The sequence below is a fragment of the Oncorhynchus mykiss genome, chromosome 2 (assembly GCF_057628025.1).
Source record: "Oncorhynchus mykiss isolate SJ-2025 chromosome 2, ASM5762802v1, whole genome shotgun sequence".
NCBI lineage: Eukaryota > Metazoa > Chordata > Actinopteri > Salmoniformes > Salmonidae > Oncorhynchus > Oncorhynchus mykiss.
The window spans coordinates 80,151,950-80,175,257 of record NC_143023.1 but is presented as its reverse complement, the minus strand read 5'-3'; the positions used below and the strand labels follow the sequence as shown (position 1 = coordinate 80,175,257).

Below are 23,308 nucleotides of genomic sequence, written 5' to 3'. Positions count from 1 at the left end.
TCAGAGGCAGGTGTTTATCGTTGTCTCTGATTGGGAACCATATTTAGGCAGCCATATTCTTTGAGTGTTTCGTGGGTGATTGTTCCTGTCTCTGTTTTGCACCAGTATAGGCTGTTAGGTTTTCGTGTTACGGTTCTTGTTTTTGTATTGTTTGTTTTTCATCATTATTAAAGATGAATCTAAATTACCACGCTGCATTTTGGTCTGACTCTCTTTCACCCGAAGAAAACCGTAACAGTATGTCCCATATTTTAATTAAATGCAATCTATTACCTTACAAAATGTTAGTAGGCACAGTATATCTAGCTGTCCAATACCACATTGTGATTGAATGGCTTGTCTTGCACAAACCCAGCGTATATGCTAGAAAAAGATATTGGTTCCTTTCTAAATATAGCAATGTGAACGCAAAGAGGACTTGGTCCACAAAATAGTTGAAGTGAACTGACAGAGTTTAGTCCTCCTTCAAAGGCAAGGGCAGTGTAAATACAAAGAGAACTGAGTTGTGTTTCACACACATGCACACACACACACATGCACACACCCACACTAGTGGAGGCTGCTGAGGGGAGGATGGAATATAATAATGCCTGGAATGGATCAAATGGAAGGCATCAAACCACGTGTTTGATATATTTGATACCATTCCACCTATTCTGCTCCAGCCGTTACTATGAGCCCGTCCTCTCCAATTAAGGTGCCACTACCTCCTGTGACACACACACACAGCTTGTTTCACTGTGCTATTTCTGGTGTCTTCACTTTAATACCCTTACAGAGAAACATCACTTAGTGAAAAACATACAAGTGTGTGGCATGCAAGGGTTAGGTGGGGACAGAGCAACAGCACTGTTGGGACAGTGACAAAAAGTGCCCTGATTGGAGCTGATTAATTATTGAGAGAATGGCTTGCCCTCCTTCCCCTGACATTCTGTCAGACTGTCTAATGAATGATGGATGAGGCCAAGGTCACTCTAGGGTAGGGAGCTCAGTATCTGCTCTGTGATGGCAGGCTATGGCGAGTGTTTCTAGTGTATGGTAGATAGGTCCAGACCCGGCTCTTCCAGTCTACAGTCTACAGCCCCAGCCCCAGCCCCCCCCCCCCCCCTCCCTCACACACACACACCTACAGACAGACAAACAGACATAACTATTTACAAACACACAAACTGTACTGAATGTTGTCTCAGATCATGTTTCCAGACAGGTGTTGAAGCATGTTTTTCAAAAATGTGTTCAAATATTTGCCTGACTACGTGTCAGACTTAAATTTCTCAAAAAAGTAATTTACCTACAATTTGGGACAAACTACTATTAATTCCAGATACAGTGCATTCGAAATGTATTTAGACCCCTTGACGTTTTCCACATTTTGTTACATTACAGCCTTATTCTAAAATGTATTAAATAAAATAATCAATCTACTCACAGTACATACCCCATAATGACAAAGCGAAAATGTTTTTTTTTATAAATTTAGCAACTTTTTTGAAAATAAAAAACAGAAATACTTCATTTACATACGTATTCAGACCCTTTGCTATGTGACTCAAAATTGAGCTCAGGTGTATCGTGTTCCCGTTGATCACCCTTGAGATGTTTCTAAAACTTGATTGGAGTCCACCTGTAGTAAATCCAGTTGATTGGACATGATTTAGAAAGGCACACACCAGTCTAAATAAGGTCCCACAGTTGACAGTGTGTGTTAGAGCAAAAACCAAGGAAATGTCCGTAGAGCTCTGAGACAGGATTTTGTCCAGGCACAGATCTGGGGAAGGGTACCAAAAAATGACTGCAGTATTAAAGGTCTCTGAGAACACAGTGACCTCCTTCATTCTTAAATAGCAAAGAACAGAGAGATCCTTGATGAAAACCTGATCCAGAGCGCTAAGGACTTCAGACTGGGGAGAAGGTTCAACTTCCAACAGGACAACAACCCTAAGCAGACAGCCAAGACAACACAGGTGTGGCTTCGGGACAAGTATCTGAATGTCCTTGAGTGGCCCAACCAGAGCCCGGACTTGAACCCGATCGAACATCTCTGGAGAGACCTGAAAATAGCCATGCAGCGATGCTCCCCATCCAACCTGACAGAGCTTGAAAGGATCTGCAGAGAAGAATGGGAGAAACTCCCCAAATAGAGGTGAGCCAAGCTTGTAGAATCATACCCAAGAAGACTCGTGGTGGTAATCGCTGCCAAAGGTGCTTCAACAAAGTACTTAGTAAAGGGTCTGAATACTTATGTAAATGTGATATTTCAGTTCAATATTTTTTATACATGGCTTTCTTTTTTTAGAACAAGGCTATAATTAACAAATTGTGGAAAAAGTCAAGGGGTCTGAATACTTTCCGAATGCACTGAATGCACTAAGCAAGGAACATATACACTTTAAAACTTTGTGAAATCATTAATTAATTCATTTAAATCCAAAGTGTTTAATAAAACCTGGGGTTCAAGAGCATTCAATTTACTCTCTAGTGCAGATTTAGAACAGAACTCTCTAGTGCAGATTTAGAACATGATGCCTGCTACACCTTTACATGTCCTTATGCAATTTGCTAAATGAAGGGGAGACTTGGAGTTACTGAACTCTGTAGGGCACAGACTTGAATGACATAGGCATTGACAGGGGCCAAAGGTATGACCTGCCCATCAACCAGCCAGCCGGGAGACAGCAGGACATCCAAACTTGACCATAGTCAAGGCACATCTGTAAAACTGAGGGCAAAATGTGATTGATAAGAAACTAGATTGTTTAACAGCGACAAGAAGGGACAAAGAAGGGGGCTCACTTTATCAGACATTAAATAGTATTGGCAGATGGGCAATTGAACAGATGTTTTGAATGGAAGCTCTGTGGGGTGGGAAGGGCTGTCAGGCAAAGGAGGGAGATGGTAAAGAGGCACAGTGGAGAACTGCTACAGACACACACACAACACACAACACACACACAACACACTGACCCAAGAAACTAACCCCCCCCCCCCCCCCGATAACATAACATATTTCTTATTTTTCAAATAAGTTTGTCAGTATAGAGGCATGTGGTAGAATCATAGATTTGTGCCACAAAGAAGTTTGAAATTGGCATGTCAATACATACACATACTTAAACAGACTGTAGAGCAGATACTTTTCAGACATACTGTAGATATTTGACAAAAATAAGAGAGGAAAAAAATACTTTTTATTCAAAAGCTGTACCATCTATAGTTAAATGCCATGACTAACTTTTTACAAAGGGAAATATAGACATTCAGCCATACAGGTTATCACTATTTCAAACAAACCTGAACAAACATCGAAAAGCAAAAGGTATTGAATTGTGGCACTGAATGATAAGTTCGTACTCTCTGTTATCAGGTGGTTAAAGAAACCCAGAGCATTATGGGTAGACATATTCCTCACAATAAAACTCCTAAGGTATGCAGAGCTGTGATTCATCAGGTGCATGTGAAGTGTCAATCAGAGCTGACTCTCTCAAGAAGAATCAGCATGATATCTGCCTGCCTACGCTGGAAACTGACACCCATTCACACGGGACTTCCACAGAAAAACTTCTGGGTTCCAGGAAATTGTTCTGAATTCCTCGAACAAACTTCAATTTAATGTGCTACGATTCATAATGTAGTATTTAAGAAAGGTGTCTTCTGTAATATTTTGTTATTAACATTACGGCTGCACTATTGCACATTTACCAAATTGACAAACTGATAATGACAATCTGTATGAATTACCATTGTAGTGGTTGGCTGTATTTGCACGGTTTTCCAATCAGTAGTGCACAACACGTTGCTAATAGACATGGTTTGATGCTGCTGTTAGCTGTATCAGATTGGGTTCCACCGCAGCGCCAAACAAAAATATGCTGTCGGTGGCTCAGTTGACAGGCCTTTGCGCAGCGAGGAGAGCTTATGCCACCCCTGTAATCCGATACGATCAAACACCCGAACAACATATTTCAATGATGGAAAAAGAGGGAGTGTTGGGGGTGTTCTCAGCATGAAGTTTGTCCATTCACATGTGAGCCTTCAGGAACAGTTGAGGCTAGTTGATGGAGGTGCTCAGATGGGCCTGGGTTGAAGTTAATCTTAAACAAACACAGCTTTGCAGGACTGTGATTGTAGGGGCCATGGGTCTAGCATGGGGTCTGTACCTAGCACTAATGGCTGACTGCCACACTGGTAGTGGCAAAAGGCCTATCTGGTGTTGGATGTTCTTTGTCAAGGTTGTCCTTTCAACCACATTTCCTTTAGATATTTACATGTACACCATGTATGTTATTAACAGCTCCCCCCCACACACACACAAACACACAAAAAAAGCATTTACAAAGTATCTGTCATCTACCACTTCATCATAAGGTTTCATTGCTATTGATACCTAGAAAATGAATGATCCTTGCCTTTGGGCCTATGCACTGTATTTCAAGTCCCCTACATTCAGCACTTTGATCTTTCCCCATAATTTTCCACCTCAGACATCTCTGCTTTTAATGTGGCCTGTTGGGCTGTAGCTCATAAAGCTAGTGGAGGAAAAATGGGCCTCCTCTCATTTATTTATCCATGGGAGGAAGGGATGGAGAGAGAAGGTGGAGGAGGCCTAATGGTTGGGACTCTGGGGAGATATCAAACAGGCTTAGATCTGACCGTGTGCCAGGATCTTTGGGTGCATCCCCCTCACACAGCCAACCCTGACCCATCACAGTTGCAGTTCAGCACCTCATCTTTCTCCTCTCCTTTTCTCTCCTGCCCTTCCAACCCAACGCCCCCTCCTTGAGAAGCCCTGTCATCAGGCCCTGACCTGGGGCTTGTGTTTTGCTATTCATGTATTCAGAGCTGGTTCACTCCCTCAGAAACAAATATGTGCATTCATAAAGCACTTCCCCCTGAATTTTAAGTGCATCATGTTAAAAGAGGAGTCTAACTACATAATGCACACCTTTTATCACAAACCACAACAGTTTTAGAATTAAATATATGCATTCAAGCAAAAATAGAACCTCTACATAATGTTGTGCTCTCCTATTAGTTTATTATGGAATAACCTGCTCTATGTAGCTTTTAGACACAGTGAACTTGACTGGCTTGCTAATAAGACAGAGAGACCAAAAACCTGATAGCTGGCACAACACATCATTGAAGTATAGCACAGTTTTTGGATCATGAAAAACACAAAAGGTTTTAACGACCACTAGAATTGAAAGAGGCTAATTAAGTCCAATTGTTAACCCTCTGCTCTATGATAAACGGCAAGCACGTGAGGGATGGGGGCAATGGAACATACAGGGTCAGATGAAGAAGAGAAGTATAGGTCACCGTCCTCTTCTCCTCTTTCCCATGTCTCTACTGTATGCATCACCTCAAGTGTCAGATGAATGTGTCACTGTCACACTGTGTCCTCTGACATAATTAAAATGGGCAATCAGATGTCAGTAGAATTTTGGGCCATATACCTCATTAATATCCTTCAGCCAAAACTACCACACGAGGCCCTGTCGCCCACAGCCAGACAGACTCCCCCTTAAATTGCTAATGTTATTTCAAATGTCTTTTTAAACACTACTGTAGATGGGCATATTTAACAATTGGTTTGGAATAACTTTGGCTGTGATTTTGGTTACAATTATCAAAATACATTTAATTTACATCTCATACAGTGTGATGACTGCTATACTTCAATATGAAGTGTCTGTCACGCCTTCCACCGAAGGTGGCTCCTCTCCCTGTTCGTGCGGCGCTCGGCAGGTCGTCGTCGCCGGTCTACTAGCTGCCACCGATCCTTTTTCCTTTTCTTTTGGTTATGTCTGTTTTGTGTTTCAGCTGGTTTAATTTTGGTTAATTAGGGGGGTTATTTAATTCGACATTTCCTTTGGGGTTTTGTGTGGGATTGTTTTAGTTTGAACTGTCAGTGAGTTTGGGGTTTGTTTTATTAGCTCATGTTTTAAAAGTTGTTCGAAATTATGCATTCTCAACATGAGTGTTAGGTACAGTGCTTCCTTATTCTGCTTTTCAATAGCACCCTGCCAACTTGGTGTATACACATATGCTTTATGGATAAAAGGCATATTTCCGAACCTCACGGAGCACCACAAAGAAATGCCTCCGTTTGTCGCAGGCTTTGCTGCCTTTGAAAGAATACGCAGGCTCGTTGTGATGCCTAGGATTGGATTATCTTAAATACTTTATTTCCTTATTGATTTACTCATGCTTTCCATTAGTACTGAAGTGAGTAGGAGAACCACATTTATTTGGCAAAGTTAATTTGAGGAGGAAAAGATAAACTCCACAAAACTTTACTTATTATCCAACATTTCAGGACACAGCACTGATATCATTGAAATTGAAATGCCATAACTATTGCATTGAAATTAATTGTCAAATAGGTTTTAGCAAGGAAACATGTGGTCCTTCAAAACAGGTTAAATTAATTACCTGATCTGTGCTCTACTTCATTCTGTCTAAACATGAACTCATAATTAACACCCCACTAATGTTGATTAGTTCCATCGTTAGTGATCAATCAAATATGTATCTGTGCTCCGTTGTGGAATAAATATATATTTCCTTCTGATTGACGTCAATGTCTTCATCCTAATTCCATTGTGCTTTCATCTGAGATGTTCTCTTCAAAACAGATGTGTTTGTGTAACATAAGCAAAATAACTCGCACCAGCATCTAAAGAATAAACAAACATTTTGTTCCTTTTGGCTGTCGCTGTACCACATAGTTTGTTAAAAATATCAGTTTATTTTTAAATAATACATTTATAAAAGAGAAGTTCATGGTCTCCAGAAGAAACGGGTTGGGGGGTAGAGAGACTATATAAAGCTAAACCACTAGTCTGTAGCCCACCATGGAAAGTCTCTTTCACTTTGGACCCATTTGGCAGGTTAGCATGTGGGCTAATGCAGCCCTCCATGTCCACTGTGACACATAATGACAGTGGTTCCAGGAAAGGGAAAAATGCATTAGGTGTGTTAGTCATAGTTGAGACAGGCAGTATGATACATTCAATTACATAATTAAGAATGATTCATTTCCACTGATTTGTGCTCTGTGCTTTGTCCCTCAGGCCCTTGGCGTTGCAAATCCTCAACAGTGTTCAGTGTAAATGATGGCTTAACTTTGTAGCATGATCCATTGCCAACCTGTCTTCCAGTAGAATAACAGTCTGATCCATGGGAGAGGAGAGAGAGAGGCGTTTGCACTCCCAGTAGCCTTCATGGTTGTCTGAGACAGCACAGGGTTTCCTTGCTATCTGGGATCTTGGGTACGTCCCTACCGCATTGAAGTGGACATTTAAATGGTTAAGGTAAGGGGTTAAGGTTAAGGTTAGGTAAGGGTCATGGCCATGGTTAAGGTTAAGGTAAGGGTAGGGGTTAAGGTTTGGGTTAGGGTTTAGGGTAGGGATGTCCCAAGGATTCATGACAGCAATAACCTTTTTCTTTGGCATCTCCCTGACTTTACTTATCTGTCTGGCTGGAGAGAGATGGGTAGGAGATAGAGTGAGGACCTGAAGCCAGGCCAAGATGAGAACACAGGTCTTTCTGATGCTCCTGGGCTGGAAGTGAGAAACATCTACAAACCACGGGATCTTGTCATAGTCTGTTAGGCTGACAGAACCAACCCAAGGCCCCAGTGGCGGCAGAATAACTGTGTACGGAATTAACAGCCACCATTACTATTTCATTGACTCTCCGTGCCAATAAGTGTGGGGTTTTTATTACATGTTTTTCTCCTGTTTTGGCTCATTTACTTTGCTGAAACATTAGCGTAGCCTTTGTGAGGTTGTTCAAGTGTGTCCCCTGTGTGTCCCCTGCACAGTCAACACTGCTTGACACAGATATGCTTCCCTGCTGCTCATCAGCCTTGAGAACAGCTTGTGCCTGCAGCTTTTCAGAGCGGTGAGATGGCTGCACAGATTAACAGGCACCTATAGTGTAGATAGAAACGACCACTCAACTCAGCTTTCCTGGCTCCCCCATTTGTTTGAATGCACAGAGCATTTGTTCCATTTCTGATGACCCAGGATGAATACCTTGGTGAGGGATCAGGTCTCAATGCCAGGTTATTAAGCCATAATCTAAATGTTGACCCTGTTAACCATTGTGTGGTGTTTGAGTCTATGGGACCAATTTTCAATGTTTACTAAAAGAAAAACGAAACAATTAATTATTTTTTCAACCTGAGACTCACTAGCCTTGGCTCATTTTCATGTAAAATAACACATTTTCTTTGAGTGCACACTGCACACCCCCCTACACATTTATATTACATATGTGGTGTTCAGGACCACTGGACCCGAGGGTAATAAAAGAGTGGAAAACTATGGGTGTGGTGGAAATAAGTAAAAATGAAACAAAAAGGTTTGCTGTGTGCTTTCACTCTGCCTTCCTCCTCCTTGGGCCTGCTGTTTGAACGTAGCACCAAGAAACTGTTTGTCTTCCTGCCTGTCTCCCAATTTTCTGGCACTCTTTACCCTTTGCAGTGTGTGAAACTACACAATGACTTGCAGGAACCGGCACAATGTTTTTACAATACATTATTTTGATACATTATTTCAGTACATTGTAAAAAATGCATTGTTTTCCCACACTCTACCCCAGCCAGGTGCAAAATACACGCTGACAAGGTCGCCAGGTGTGCGGTGTTTCCTCTGACACATTGGTGTGGCTGGCTTCCGGGTTAGGCGGGCGTTGTGTCAAGAAGCAGTGTGCCTTGGCTGGGTTGTGTTTCGGAGGACGCATGGCTCTTGACCTTCGCCTCTCCTGAGTCTGTACGGGAGTTGCAGCGATGGGACAAAACTGTAACTACCAATTGGATACCACGAAATTGGGGCGAAAAAGGGATAAAAAAAATGTAAATAAAAAAAGATGGTAGTACCAGATGTTGTCGGGTTACCTGGAGAGGCTGGTCCCTGGCCAATGCATGTCATTGTTGCATCACCTGCATCTCCTGCAGATGGTGAAGATTTTCAGTCTAAGCTGTTGTCATCATGAAGGAAAGACTGTTGCAGATGTTACAGGTCTGATAAATCCCTCCCGTTCTGTTGATCTAAACACTGCGTTGGTTAGTGCCATTAGGTCATTGGTGGAGCAATGTCACCGTGCGCCTACTTAGACGCTACGCATGTTCTCTGGTGTGAAGCCTACTCCCAGTGAAGAAGAGGAGTATGATGCTTAGGCTGAGTAGACCACTCATCTGCTGGATGAATGGCAATGCAGTGATATTGTGAAGACGCAAAGAATAGTTGAAAGTCTAAAAGGTTCTGCTGCTGACATTGTGAGGTTTTTGAAGGTTGGAAATCCCACAGCTACTGCTACTGATTACATGAACGCTCTTGCAACTGCATTCCGAACCATTGAAAGTGCATCTGATCTGATGGCAAGGTTCAGAAACACGTTCCAGAATGAGGGAAAAAACATTCTGCAAATCTGCTTAGATTGAACAAATTTCTGCACAATGTGTTTCGCAAAGGTGGAATTCAACTACCTGAGATGAATAGCAAACACATTGAACAGGTTGTAAGAGGTGCACTGCCACACGACATGGTTGTTCTTCGCATGAGGATGACCTACAAGCTAGGTGATACACCTACCTTCTCTGAGCTGCATCACGAGGTAAGGGAGGAGGATTATATGACTCAAGACTGTATTGTGATTTGATTTGATGTCATCAGCTGTCATTCCAGTTTTTGCTGCACCCACAGAAGTCAACAGTGGCATGGAGCTGGTGAGGAAAGCACTGAATGGATTGAAAACTGAGATGACTCGTTTTAGGTCTGTAATCCTGAGACTCTCACTCAGAAGACAGATTCTGCATTCAAAGTCAGAAGGAAGAACACAGATCCATCTCAAGATCTCACTAAGGATGAAGGCCAACCTGGTATCTTCTGCTATAAATCTGTAGAGGATGGACACTTCAAATGAGACTGTGAGGGCAAAGAAAATCTGAGGAAATCAACAAACGTTTCATCAGCCAGAAACAGTCCATGGGAAACTACAGTGGGACGCAGTAAAGCAGCAGCCTGATGTCGCTGTGAAGATATGTTCCACCAAGTGCACAAGAAACGTGAAGAAGGAAAAGACATGCTACTTACCTGCTTAGTGGGCCCTAGTGCTGTTGTTCCTGTACAGATTGAAGGCATCTATGCTAAAGCTTTACTAGATAGTGGGTCTCAGCTTAGCTTACTCTACAGATACTTTTACAACAAGTACTTTACACATCTGCCATTAAAGCCCATCAAACACTTGGAGATGTGGGGCCTTAGCTCAGAGCAATAACCCTATGATGGCTATTTGTAATTTAAGTTGGAGTTTTCAGGATCAGTAGTAGGTGTAACGGAGACCATAGAAGCACTTGTGTTGGTTGGTCCAGAGTACAAACACTTCTGTGGAGAGAAAGGAGGTGAAGGTTTCATGAGCACACTACGAGTTAATCCTGTTATCAAAGATGCTTATGAGAAGATGATAGATCCCAACAGAAGTTGATGATCAGAAAAGAGGAACAGTATGGTTTTCACAGACAAAACATGTAACATTGCCCCCTGGTGGAAGAGCAAGAGCCAACGGGATTCCGAAGTTTCCTGCATCACCTTCTACAGAGACCATTTTCGTAGATAGGCCTGAAGAATCCCCGTGTCTAGAAGATTCCCGTCCCGGTTTCCAGAATAACCTCTTGTGAGACCTGAAATTCAGATGTCTACGGTTGTGTCGTCTAGAAGAATAACAGTTACAGTCAGGAATGTATCGTCAAGGGAGATTGCCTTAAAACATGGCATGCCCATTGCTTACCTGTTTCCTGTAGATGTAGCTCCTGTTCCTGCAGCCGCTGAGGGGTTTAAGCACAACTTACCTCAGAAGCTGACTTATTTTTCATTCAACTTCGGTGACTAACCTTTATTTGAAGAATGGAAGAGGAGGTTAACTGACAAGATGATGGAACGACAATACGTTTTCTCAACTCATGAGTTTGACGTTGGTTCTTCCATGAGTACACGCCATTAGAGTGACTGATGACACCATTTAGGGAGTGGTCTCGATGGCTGTCCCCAGATGATGTGGAAGATGTAAGGAAACATCTGAAGAACCTGAAAGATGCTGAAATTATCTCTCTGTTGAGAAGCTACTGTGTGTCGCCGATTGTAGTGGTGAGGAAGAAGAACGGAACCATACGAATGTGTGTGGACTACAGAATGCTCAGCAGACGTACAGTTCCTGATCAATATACCGTTCCACGAATTGAAGATGCCCTGACCAGTTTGAATGGAAGCAAATGGTTCAGCATGTTGGAACTCAGAACTGGATATTATCAAATTCTGATAAGTGAAGCTGACAAGGAGATGCTTTCATATACTCGGCTGTATTCAGTTTGAGAGGATGCCGCAGGGTGTGTCAAGAGAACCAGGAACCTTTCAATGTGTTATGGAACACATTGAATCTGCTTGAAGTTCTAGTGTACTTAGACATCCTGATAGTTTTCGGAAAGACACTGGAAGAACATGAAGAGAGGCTTCTCAAAGTGTTGGATCGCTTGAAAGAAGAAGGACTGAAGTTGTCTTTGGACAAGTGTCAATTCTGCCAAACAGCAGTCAACTACGTGGGACACATAGTATCCCAGGATGGAGCGGCTACAGATCCATCAAAGATCAAAGCGGTAACCACATGGCTGAGACCAGACACTGTGTCTACTCTGCTTTATTTTCTCGGAATCTGTGGGTATTATAAAAGATTTGTGAAAGATTACTCAAAAGTGAGTTACCCTTTGAACAAACTCCAGCATGGTTACCTTCCCTTGGCCAAGAAAGGAAGAAAGTCTAAGGAAAGAAGAGTCAAAGAGCACTTCAAGCAATCTGAACCCTTAAAACCTCTTCAGTCTACCCCCTACTTTTTCGAACATTCTGTTAAAAATCGCGCAACATTTCAGTGTCCTGCTACTCATGCCAGGAATATAGTATATGCATATGATTAGTATGTGTGGATAGAAAACACTCTGAAGTTTCTAAAACTGGTTAAATCACGGCTGTGACTATAACAGAGCGTGTGTTTCATCGAAAAGCGCAAGAAAAACTGGTCACTGAAAACTGAAAAAAATATCCATGCGCCACTTGCATGTATTGTTTAAATGGGGCCAAGATTGCAATTCCTACAGCTTCCACACGATGTCGCCAGTCTTGTCAATTTCCTGAGAGTTCTTGGTCAAACAAAGGAGAGAGATTCCATTCCATCCGGTCTCCGACAGGACGTCTTGGAAGAGAGATTTCCCAAACATGATTTGAAGACGTGGAGCTATTGAATACACATCGCCCCGTGTTCAATTTGATAGATTATTAACGTTTACTAATACCTAAAGTTGGATTCCAAAAGTATTTCGAAGTGTTTTGTGAAAGTTTATCGTCAACTTTTTTAATTTTAAAAAATGACGCTGCGTTTTGAAACTGTGTTTTTTTCTGAATCACACACAGTTTCCATAGATGGATATTTTGGGTATATATGGACCGATTTAATCGAAAAAAAGACCCAGTAGTGATGTTTATGGGGCATATAGGAGTGCCAACAAAGAAGCTCGTCAAAGGTAATGAATGTTTTATATTTTATTTCTGGTATTTGTGTAGCGCCGGCTACGCTAATTCTTTTGTCGCCTTCAGGTATTTCGGGGTGTTGCATGCTATCAGATAATAGCTTCTCATGCTTTCGGCGAAAAGCATTTTAAAAATCTGACTTGTTGGCTAGATTCACAACGAGTGTAGCTTTAATTCAATACCCTGCATATGTGTTTTAATGAACGTTTGAGTTTTAACGAGTACATTTAGCATTTAGCGTAGCGCATTTGCATTTCCAGGTGTCTAGTTGAGACATCTGCGTCTCAGGTAGGAGCAAGAAGTTAAGGATCTAGGTGGGATGAGAAATGTGAAATGGCCTTTGAGAAACTGAAGGAAAGCCTCAATAAAGCTCCAGTGCTTGCTTTTCCAGACCCTCAACAGCCATATGTACGAAGAAGACAAGTATCAACATCTGCGTCCAGTTGCATTTGTCAGTCAAAGTTTGTCCCAGTCTGAGTGCAATTACCTTGCTCATAAATTAGAATATCTAGCATTAACCTGTTGTGACTAGGGGGCAGTATTTTCATTTTTGGAAAAATAACGTTCCCAAAGTAAACGGGATATTTTGCAGGGCACCAAATACAAATCAACAGTATTAGGCATCATTTTAAAGACAACATTCCCGTTAATCCAGCCACAGTGTCTGATTTCAAAAATGTTTTACAGCGAAAGCTCCACAAACAGTTATGTTAGGTCACGTCCTGACCTTAGTTCCTTTTGTATGTCTCTATTTTAGGTTGGTCAGGGCGTGAGTTGGGGTGGGTATTCTATGTTTTGTTCTTGTGTTTATATTTCTATGTGTTTGGCCTGGTATGATTCCCAATCAGAGGCAGTTGTCAATCGTTGTCTCTGATTGAAAACCATACTTAGGTAGCCTATTTTCTCACTCTTGTGTGTGTGTGGTTATTTTCCGTTTCAGTGTTTTCACCATACCGGACTGTTTCGGTTTTCCTTTATTCGCTTGTTTGTTTGTTTTCTGTGTTCTGTGAAATAAATATGACGAACACTTACCACGCTGCAGATTGGTCCGATATTTCCTACTCCTCCTCAGAAGAGGAAGACGACAACCTGTTACAAGTGCACCACCAAGTCATAGAAAAACCCAGCCATTTTTCCAGCCAAAGAGAGGAGTTACAAAAAGCACAAATAGAGATAAAAATGAATCACTAACCTTAGATGATCTTCATCAGATGACACTCATAGGACTTCATGTTACACAGTTCATGTGTATGTTTTCTTCGGTAAAGTTCATATTTATATCCAAAAATCTAATTTTACATTGGAGCGTTACGTTCAGTAGATCTAAAACATGCGGTGATTGTGCAGAGAGCCACATGAATTTACATTAAAACTCATTATAATTGTTGATGGAAATATAGATAAACCTCTCCTTAATCTTGGATCTACCCATCCCGGATCCGGGAGAATTGTCATCAACTGACACTAAAGTAGCATAACTCAACGGATAAAAACTCTTACTAGAAAATATTCATATTCATGAAATCACAAGAGAAATATAGTCAAACACAGCTTAGCCTTTTGTTGATCACCCTGTCATCTCAGATTTTGAAAATATGCTTTACAGCCAAAGCAAGACAAGCCTTTGTGTAAGTTTATCGATAGCCTAGCATAGCATTATGCTTAGCTAGCAGCAGGCAATCTGGTTACAGAAATCAGAAAAGCAATCAAATTAAATCGTTTACCTTTGATGAGCTTTTGATGTTTTCACTCACGAGACTACCAGTTAGATAGCAAATGTTCCTTTTTTCCAGAAAAAATATTTTTGTAGACAAAAATAGCTCCGTTAGTTCTTCACGTTTGGCAGAGAAAATGACCGGAGATTGCGGTCATGACAACGCCGAAAAATATTCAAAATTAGCTCCATTATCTGGACAGAAACATGGCAAACATTGTTTATAATCAATCCTCAAGGTGTTTTTCAAATATCTATTCGATAATATATCAACCAGGACTGGTGGCTTCTTAGTAGGAAAGAGCGAAACAATGGCCGCATTTGTCTTTTACGCACAAAACACAGAGCCTCCAGCTGACACCTGACGCAATGTTGACGTTCAGGCTCATTTTTCAAAATAAAAGCCTGAAACTATGTATTGTGACACTAGACACATTAGGGAAGCCATAAAAAAAGGAATCTGGTTGATATCTCATTCACTGCTCAATAGGGACGCATAGGAACGCAGCGCTTTCACCTGCAATATCAGTTCTGTTATACTCACAGACAATATTTTTACAGTTTTAGAACCTGTAGAGTGTTTTCTATCCTAAGCTGTCAATTATATGCATATTCTAGCATCTTGTCCTTACAAAATAGCCCGTTTACTTTGGGAACGTTATTTTTCCAAAAATGAAAATAGTGCCCCCTAGATTCAACAGGTTAATGCAACCGCTGTGTCAGATTTCAAAAATCTTTACGGAAAAATCATAATCTGAGTACGGCGCTCAGAGCCCAAAACAGCCAAAAGAAATATCCGCCATGTTGCGCAGTCAACATTAGTCAGAAAAAGCATTATAAGTATTCACTTACCTTTGATGATCTTCATCAGAATGCACTCCAAGGAATCCCAGTTTGACAATAAATGTTTGATTTGTTCCATAAAGTCCATCAATTATGTCCAAATAGCTTCTTTTGTTTAATGCGTTTGGTAAACAAATCCAAATTCGCATTCAGGTTCAGCCGAACGTCGGACGAAAAGTTATACTACAGGTCGTTGTCAAACTAAGTATAATACATCTTTAGGATGTTTTATCATAAATGTTCAACAATGTTCCAACCAGAGAATTCCATTGTCTGTAGAAAAGCAATGGAACGAGAGCTACCTCTCATGTGTAATGCATGTGACTGAGAACAAGGCTGATGCCAGACCCCTTAGTCAAACAGCTCTCATCCGGCCCCCCTTCACAGGAGCAGCCTGAAACAACGTTCTAAAGACAGTTGACATCTAATGGAAGCCTTAGGAAGTGCAAAATGACCCATATCCCACTGTGTATTCGATAGGGGCTGAGTTCAAAAACTACAAACCTCATATTTCCCACTTCCTTTTTGGATTTTTTTCTCAGGTTTTTGCCTGCCTTATGAATTCTGCTATACTCAGACATCATTCAAACAGTTTTCTATTCAATACTAATAATAATATGCATATATTAGCATCTGGGACTGAGTAGGAGGTAGTTTACTCTGGGCACGCTATTCATCCAAAAGTGAAAATGCTGCCCCTATCACTAAGAAGTTTTAAGGCAGTTATACATAGAAACATTACAGTACATTCATTACAGGCCTCTACTATACTTTACTACCACATATCTATAACATAAAATCCATGTGTACGTGTGTATAGTGTGTCTGTTATGATGTGTTTGAGTTCCATGTTGTCATGACTCTATGTAGTACTGTGCGCCTCCGATAGTCTGTTCTGGACTTGGGGACTGTGAAGAGGCTTCTAGTGGCATGTCTTGTGGGGTATGCACGGGTGTCCGAGCTGTGTGCCAGTAGTTTAGACAGACAGCTCGGTGCATTCAACATGTCAATACTTCTCACAAATACAATAATTAATGAAGTCAATCTCGCCTCCATTTTAAACCAGGAGAGGTTGACATGCATATCATTAATGTTAGCTCTGTCTCTACATCCAAGGGCCCTGTTCTCAGCCAATTGCAATTTTCCTAAGTCCCTCTTTGTGGCACTTGACCACACAACTGAACAGTAGTCCAGGTGCGACAAAACTAGGGCCTGTAGGACCTGCCTTGTTGATAGTGCTGTTAAGAATGCAAAGCAGCGCTTTATTATAGACAGACTTCTCCCCATCCTAGCTACTGTTGTATCAATATGTTTTGACCATGACAGTTTATAATCCAGGGTTACTCCAAGCAGTTTAGTGTCCTCAATTTACTAAATTTCCACATGATTTATTTCAAGATTTAGTTGAGGTTCAGGGTTTAGTGAATGATTTGTCCCAAAAACAATGCATTTCATTCTGAAACTAACTGCAGCTCTTTGTTAAGTGTTGCAGTCATTTCAGTCACTGTGGTAGCTGACGTTTATAGTGTTGAGTCATGCACATACGTAAACACACTGGCCACAGAGTAAAGATTGAAAGAGTAAGGGGCCTAGGTAGCTGACCTGGGGAATTCCTGATTATACCTGGATTTTGTTGAAGAGGCTTCCATTAAAGAACACGCTCTGTGTTCTGTTAGACAGGTTATCCCCAATATAGCAGGGTGTGGAAAGCCATAACACCTTTTTCCAGCAGCAGGCTATGATCGATAATGTCAAAAGCTGACACTGAAGTCTAACAAAACAGCCGCCACAATATTTGTATCATCAATTTCTCTCAACCAATCATCAGTCATTTGTGTAAGTCCTGTGCTTGTTGAATGACCTTCCCCATAAGCGTGCTGAAAGTCTGTTGTCAATTTTTTTACTGTAAAATAACATTGTATCTGGTCAAACACTATTTTTTTCCTGTACTGTTTGTAACTACCCTGGCATATTTATTATTAACCTGAACCAGGTTCCAGGCACTAGTTACAGTTTGATGCTTTCTCTTGAGTAGGCAGCCTGGTGAAAGCCAGTCAATATTAAAATAATCCATTAAGTATACCTCTCTATTGATATCACATATATGATCAAGCATCTCACAAATGTTATCCAGCTACTGCCTGTTAGCACTTGGTCCTCCTATAGCAGATTCCAACCAGAATGGACTTCAGGTGAGGGAGATTAATCTGCACCCATATTACTTCAACAGTATTTACCATGATATCCTCTCTAAGGTTTACAGGAATGTGGTTCTGAATATAAACAGCCACACCTCCACCTTTGGCATTTCTGTATTTTCTGTAGATCTATATTATGGACACTCTTGGACACTCTGACAGTTGTGGCTGCTTTGGGTGATGTATTGTTGTTTCTACCTTCTTGCCCTTTGTGCTGTTGTCTGTGCCCAATAATGTTAGTACCATGTTTGTCCTGCTACCATGTGTTTTTGTTACCATGCTGTGTTGTCATGTGTTGCTGCCATGATATGTTGTTGTCTTAGGTCTCTCTCTATGTAGTGTTGTGTTATCTCTCTTGTCGTGATGTGTGTTTTGTCCTACATTTTGAGAAGTGAGAAGTATGGAGGAAATTACAAGATTATGTCATAATACTCTTATTGTATCAAAATGTTGTTTTAAGCAACATAATAGAGGGTTCCTATAGCTCTATTGTGTCTGTGTGAACTGAAAGTGGGCCTCTGGGAGATAACACTGACAGGAGATTCACGATTTATTTCGGGATACCGCATTCCAGAGCATGGGTTAATGTTTCTGTAATGGGGTTCCAGGGGGAGATGGCTCTAGCATGGAGTTGGGGGGGCACACACTGGTCTTTACACAATGAGAACTGTTTTTTACAACAGATACTGTCTACTGTGAATTATAAGTATACTGTATTTCATACAAATCTTAACCTTGTGACCCATTCCATACATCTGTTGTGTGTCATGTAGACTGAAGGAGGATAGAGTTTGCTATACAATGCTGTTCTTAGTGATCACCTCCAGGGGTGATTACTGACCAGCTCCATTACTGCAGTAATTAAATAATAAAGTTTGATTGTTTTGAAGAAATCTAAAATTCTCTATTTTGATTACAATACTTCCACCACAGAAGGCCTCTCACCCCCTTTTTTTGTGAGGAGTGCAGTGGGGAGCTCAGGTTTGTTATTTCTAACTGTGCCAACCATGGTGATCTTCCTCTTCAGGAACTGCTAGCTGAGTTCATAAGAGGTGAAGAAATTGTCACATGTTACATTGTGCCCCCTCAGTCCATCTGTCACATCAAGCACAACCCACATCCCCTGGTTCTTCTCCGGGTCTCCACTGGTCAGCCTCCCTGTGTAGACTTGCATCTTCCAAGCATAGCAGGTTTGTGTGTTATAGGCCACTCCTATCTTGACGCCATACTTTGCTGGCTTGCTGGGCATTTACTGCCAGGAAAGGACAGTGACCTTTTGACAAAAGAGATTACTATCAGTAATTAGTATTTGTGTCACAGAAAACAATCACATGAATCAATGATATTACAGAAATACATAATAAAAATAACAGGGAAAGTCACTTACATTACAGATATGAAACTAAAATGTACCTCTGAATTGAACCAATTGCTCATCCACTGTTACTTCAGGCCCAGGGTTGTTGCGGTATGGCAGACGCTCCGCCCACTTCTCCCAGACCTCTCTTATGACCGCCAGTTTGTCTCTCACACATCTTGCAGGTCTTGACTCGAGGGCTGGTGTGATGAACATGTAGAATGTTGAGGCAATGTCCTGGGCGTGGGCAACTGGATGTCTTGTGGGCCCTGGGGTCATCCTTATGACATTTTGTTTTGCCATCATGCCCTGGTTGTTATATGGTGACAAGGACCATGTTATTTTGCTGTTCTTTGACAACAACAAAAATATCTTTCAGCTTGGGGGATTTCTTCTTCATCTGAAGATGATGCATCATGCTCTGGGTTGTATTCTTCCCCATCTTCTTCTTCAGATACCTCCTTCTCTTCTAAATCATTCTTCTCTTGTTCCTTCTGGACATCTGAAAAAATCAGATCTACGACCTGTTGGGGACTTAAACGTACACTCATGGCTTCAGCAAAGAGAGAACTGGGGGGACTGTCATTTGCAGCACCTGTATAGACTCTGACAGCATTAACCATTGTTAAACAATACTTTCAAGAAATGTTTATTTAGTCTGAAATGTTGTTTGTTTTGACTGAAATTTTGTTTATTTTGTCTGTGAACTTGAGTCATGTGTGGGGTCGTGGAGTGGAGATGCTGCACATGCACAATGTTTTGGTTTTTAGTTACATCCGTAGCAAACAATCTCAATTTATTTTATAATGTTGTGGTCACTCTAGGAAAAGTCATAAAATTTCAAGTTGAAAAAATGTAAGGACTTTCAGACCATGAAAAACAAGATTCTCTCATCTGATGAAACCAAGATTGAACTCTTCGGCCTGAATGCCAAGCGTCACATCTGGAGGAAACCTGGCACCATCTCTACGGTTAAGCATGTTGGTGGCAGCATCATGCTGTGGGGATGTTTTTCAGCTGAAGGGACTGGGAGATGAGTCAGGATCAAGGGAAAGATGAACGGACCAAAGTACAGAGAGATCCTTGATGAAAACCTGTACTCAGGACCTTAGACTGGGGTGAAGGTTCACCTTCCAAAAGGACAACGTCCTTAAGCACACAGTCAAGACAACGCATGGGTGGCTTCGGGAAAAGTCTCTGAATGTCATTGAGTGGGCCAGCCAGAGCCCACACTTGAACCTGATCGAACATCTCTGGAGAGACCTGAAAATAGCTGTGCAACAACTCTCCGCATCCAACCTGACAGAGCTTGAGAGGATCTGCCGAGAAGAATGGGAGAAACTCCCCAAATACAGGTGTGCCTACTAGCTTGTAGCGTCACACCCAAGAAGACTTGAGGCTGTAGTTTCTGCCAAAATTGCTTCAACAAAGTACAGAGGAAAGGTGGGAATACTTATGTAAATGTGATATTTCCATTATTTTGTTATTTGACATTTGCAAAACTTTCTAAAAACCTGTTTTTGCTTTGTCATTATGGGGTTTGATTGATGAGGGGGAAAAACAACTGAATCAATTTTAGAATATGGCTGTAAAGTAACAAAATGTGGAAATTCTGAAAGTATTCAAGAGGTCTGAATACTTTCAGAATTCACTGTATATGTGTAACTGATATACACACACACATGTACACTACATGTTAATGTTTTCAAATGTACAGTACAAGTCAAAAGTTTGAACACACCTACCCATTCAATGAGTTTTCTTTATTTTTACTATTTTCTACATGGAGAATAATAGTGAAGACATGAAAACGATGAAATAACGCCCATGGAATCATGTAGTAACCAAAAAACGTGTGAAACAAATCTAAATATATTTTAGATTTTAGGTTCTTCAAAGTAGCCACCATTTTAGTTGGTGACAGATTTGCACACTCTTGTCATTCTCTCAACCAGCTTCACCTGGAATGCTTTTCCAACATTCTTAAAGGAGTTTCCACATATGATGAGCAGTAGTTGGCTACTTTTCTTTCACTCTGCGGTCCAACCCAAACCATCTCAATTGGGTTGAGGTCGGGTGATTGTGGAGGCTAGGTCATCTGATGCAGCATTCCATCACTCTCCTTCTCGGTCAATCACACTCCTTCTCGGTCAAGCCTGGAGGTGTGTTGGGTCATTGTCCTATTGAAAAGCAATTATTGTCCCACTAAACGCAAACCAGATGGGATGGCATATTGCTGCAGAATGCTGTGGAAGCCATCCTGGTTAAGTGTGCCTAAATAAATCACAGACAGTGTCACCAGCAAAGTACCCCCAAGGTGGGAACCACAAATGCTGAGATCATCCGTTCACCTACTCTGCGTCTCAAAGACATGGAGGTTGGAACCAAAAATGTAACATTTGGAATCATCAGACCAAAGGACCAATTTCCACTGGTCTAATGTCCATTTCTCGTGTATCTTGGCCCAAGCAAGTCTCTTCTTCTAATTGGTGTCCTCATGATAAGCTTCAGACCACACTATCTACCAAGAGAGATATCTATATATTTTCATAGCCATCAATTTACCAGCCCAAACCGATGCTGGCACTAAGACCACACTCAACGAGCTGTATAAGGCCATAAGTAAAAAAGAAAATGCTCATCCAGAAGCAGCGCTCTTAGTGCCGGGGACTTTAACTTCTTAAGGTATAGGGGACGCTTTTGTCCCACTTGGCCAAAAGCCAGGGAAAATGCAGCGCGGCAAATTCAAATAAAATTATATAAAAATCTAACTTTCATTATATCACACATGTAAGATACTAAATTAAAGCTACACTCGTTGTGAATCCAGCCAACATGTCATATTTTTAAAAGGCTTTTTGAAGAAAGCATAAGAAGCTATCTGATGATAGCACAACAGTAAACAATGAGAGTAGCATATTTCAACCCTGCAGGCGCTACACAAAACGCAGAAATAAAATATTAAACATGCCTTACCTTTGACGAGCTTCTTTTGTTGGCACACCAATATGTCCCATAAACATCACAATTGGTCCTTTTGTTCGATTAATTCCGTCCATATATATCCAAAATGTTAATTTATTTGGCGCGTTTGATCCAGAAAAAAACAGCTTCCAATTTGAGCAACGTCACTACAAAATATCTCAAAAGTAGCCTGTAAACTTTGCCAAAACATTTCAAAATACTTTTGTAATACAACTTTAGGTATTTTTAAACGTTAATAATCGATCAAATTGGAGACGGGTCTATCTGTGTTCAATACAGGAAGACAACAAACCAACGCTACTTTTCAAATCTTGCGCACTCTCAACAGTGTTACCCAGTTCCTAGATGGCCGTACTTCTTCATTGCACAAAGGAATAACCTCAACCAAATTCCAAAGACTGGTGACATCCAGTGGAAGCGGTATGAACTGAAAACAAGTGCCTAAGAAATATAGTTTCCCATTGAGAACTCACTGAACAGACAGAGACCTAAAAAAATAAATAATTCTGAACGGTTAATCCTCGGGGTTTTGCCTGCTACATAACTTCTGTTATACTCACAGACATGATTCAAACAGTTTTTGAAACTTCAGTGATTTAAAAAAAAAAAAAAAAATTTACCCCATTTTCTCCCCAATTTCGTGGTATCCAATTGCTTAGTAGCTACTATCTTGTTTCATCGCTACAACTCCCGTACGGGCTCGGGAGAGACGAAGGTTGAAAGTCATGTGTCCTCCGATACACAACCCAACCAAGCCACACTGCTTCTTAACACAGCGCCTATCCAACCCGGGGGCCAGCTGCACCAATGTGTCGGAGGAAACACCGTGCACCTGGCAACCTTTGTTAGCGTGCACTGCGCCCGGCCCGCCACAGGAGTCGCTGGTGCGCGATGAGACAAGGATGACATTTCAGATATATGTTTACTGACTACCAAGCTGGATGAAAGACTTGTGTAGTGGCTGGTAATATATTTTAAAAGTGTTAAGACTCTTTACCTTTCTACTCTAAGATACAAATAGCAGCACTTCTGCAGGTCGTGTGATAATTTTTGAGTGCTGCAATGATTAAATAGTTTTGGGTTTTAAATATTAGCAGTTTATGTATGGCAATAAACTCCCACAGAAAGAAGACTGAATAGGAGCAAATAACATAGCTAAGATTCATTTAAATGATTTATGATGAGCCACTTCAGTTTATAATTTACACAAAGCATGTTTAAATGAAATTAACATAATGTGTATTTAAAAACCTACATCATTACTGTATTTTTCCTGCTGATGGTGACATCACAAACGAAACATTACCAGCTGTCCTTTCTAACTAAGGAAGGCATGGGTGAGGGAAAGAAGAAGACAACTGACATACATATGTTGTTTCTATATCTTGTTTATCTTCTGACCGTCTGTATTTTATGTTTATTGTGGCAGCACCATTTCAACAAGTCAAATTCCTGTACGTGCAAATGTATTTGGAGAATGGAGGTGATTCTGATTCCAAACTTATGCTTTTTCAAAAATAGAGATCAAGATCCATGAGAGTGTTCAATTCAAACACACTGAAGAAATAAAACTCCAGCAGCGGACATGGGCCAAATAAATGTGTCTACTGAAAACACAACACACATA

General features: G+C 41.0%; 3 long non-coding RNA genes across 3 annotated transcripts in view; 1 reads left to right on the top strand and 2 right to left on the bottom strand.

The window, feature by feature from the left end:
* The window catches only part of LOC149985245 (uncharacterized), a 568,030-nt gene that overhangs the window by 114,895 nt on the left and 429,827 nt on the right, over window positions 1–23,308 (top strand). The gene's annotated exons all lie outside the window — the stretch shown is intronic.
* Window positions 1–23,308, bottom strand: part of LOC149985247 (uncharacterized) — a 74,987-nt gene that overhangs the window by 49,156 nt on the left and 2,523 nt on the right. The window lies entirely within an intron of this gene.
* LOC149985248 (uncharacterized) lies at window positions 16,495–22,349 on the bottom strand. Its single transcript, XR_016488543.1, has 2 exons — window positions 18,753–22,349; window positions 16,495–18,612 (listed from the first exon to the last, which is right to left on the bottom strand). It is a non-coding gene; the product is annotated as an uncharacterized LOC149985248 (long non-coding RNA).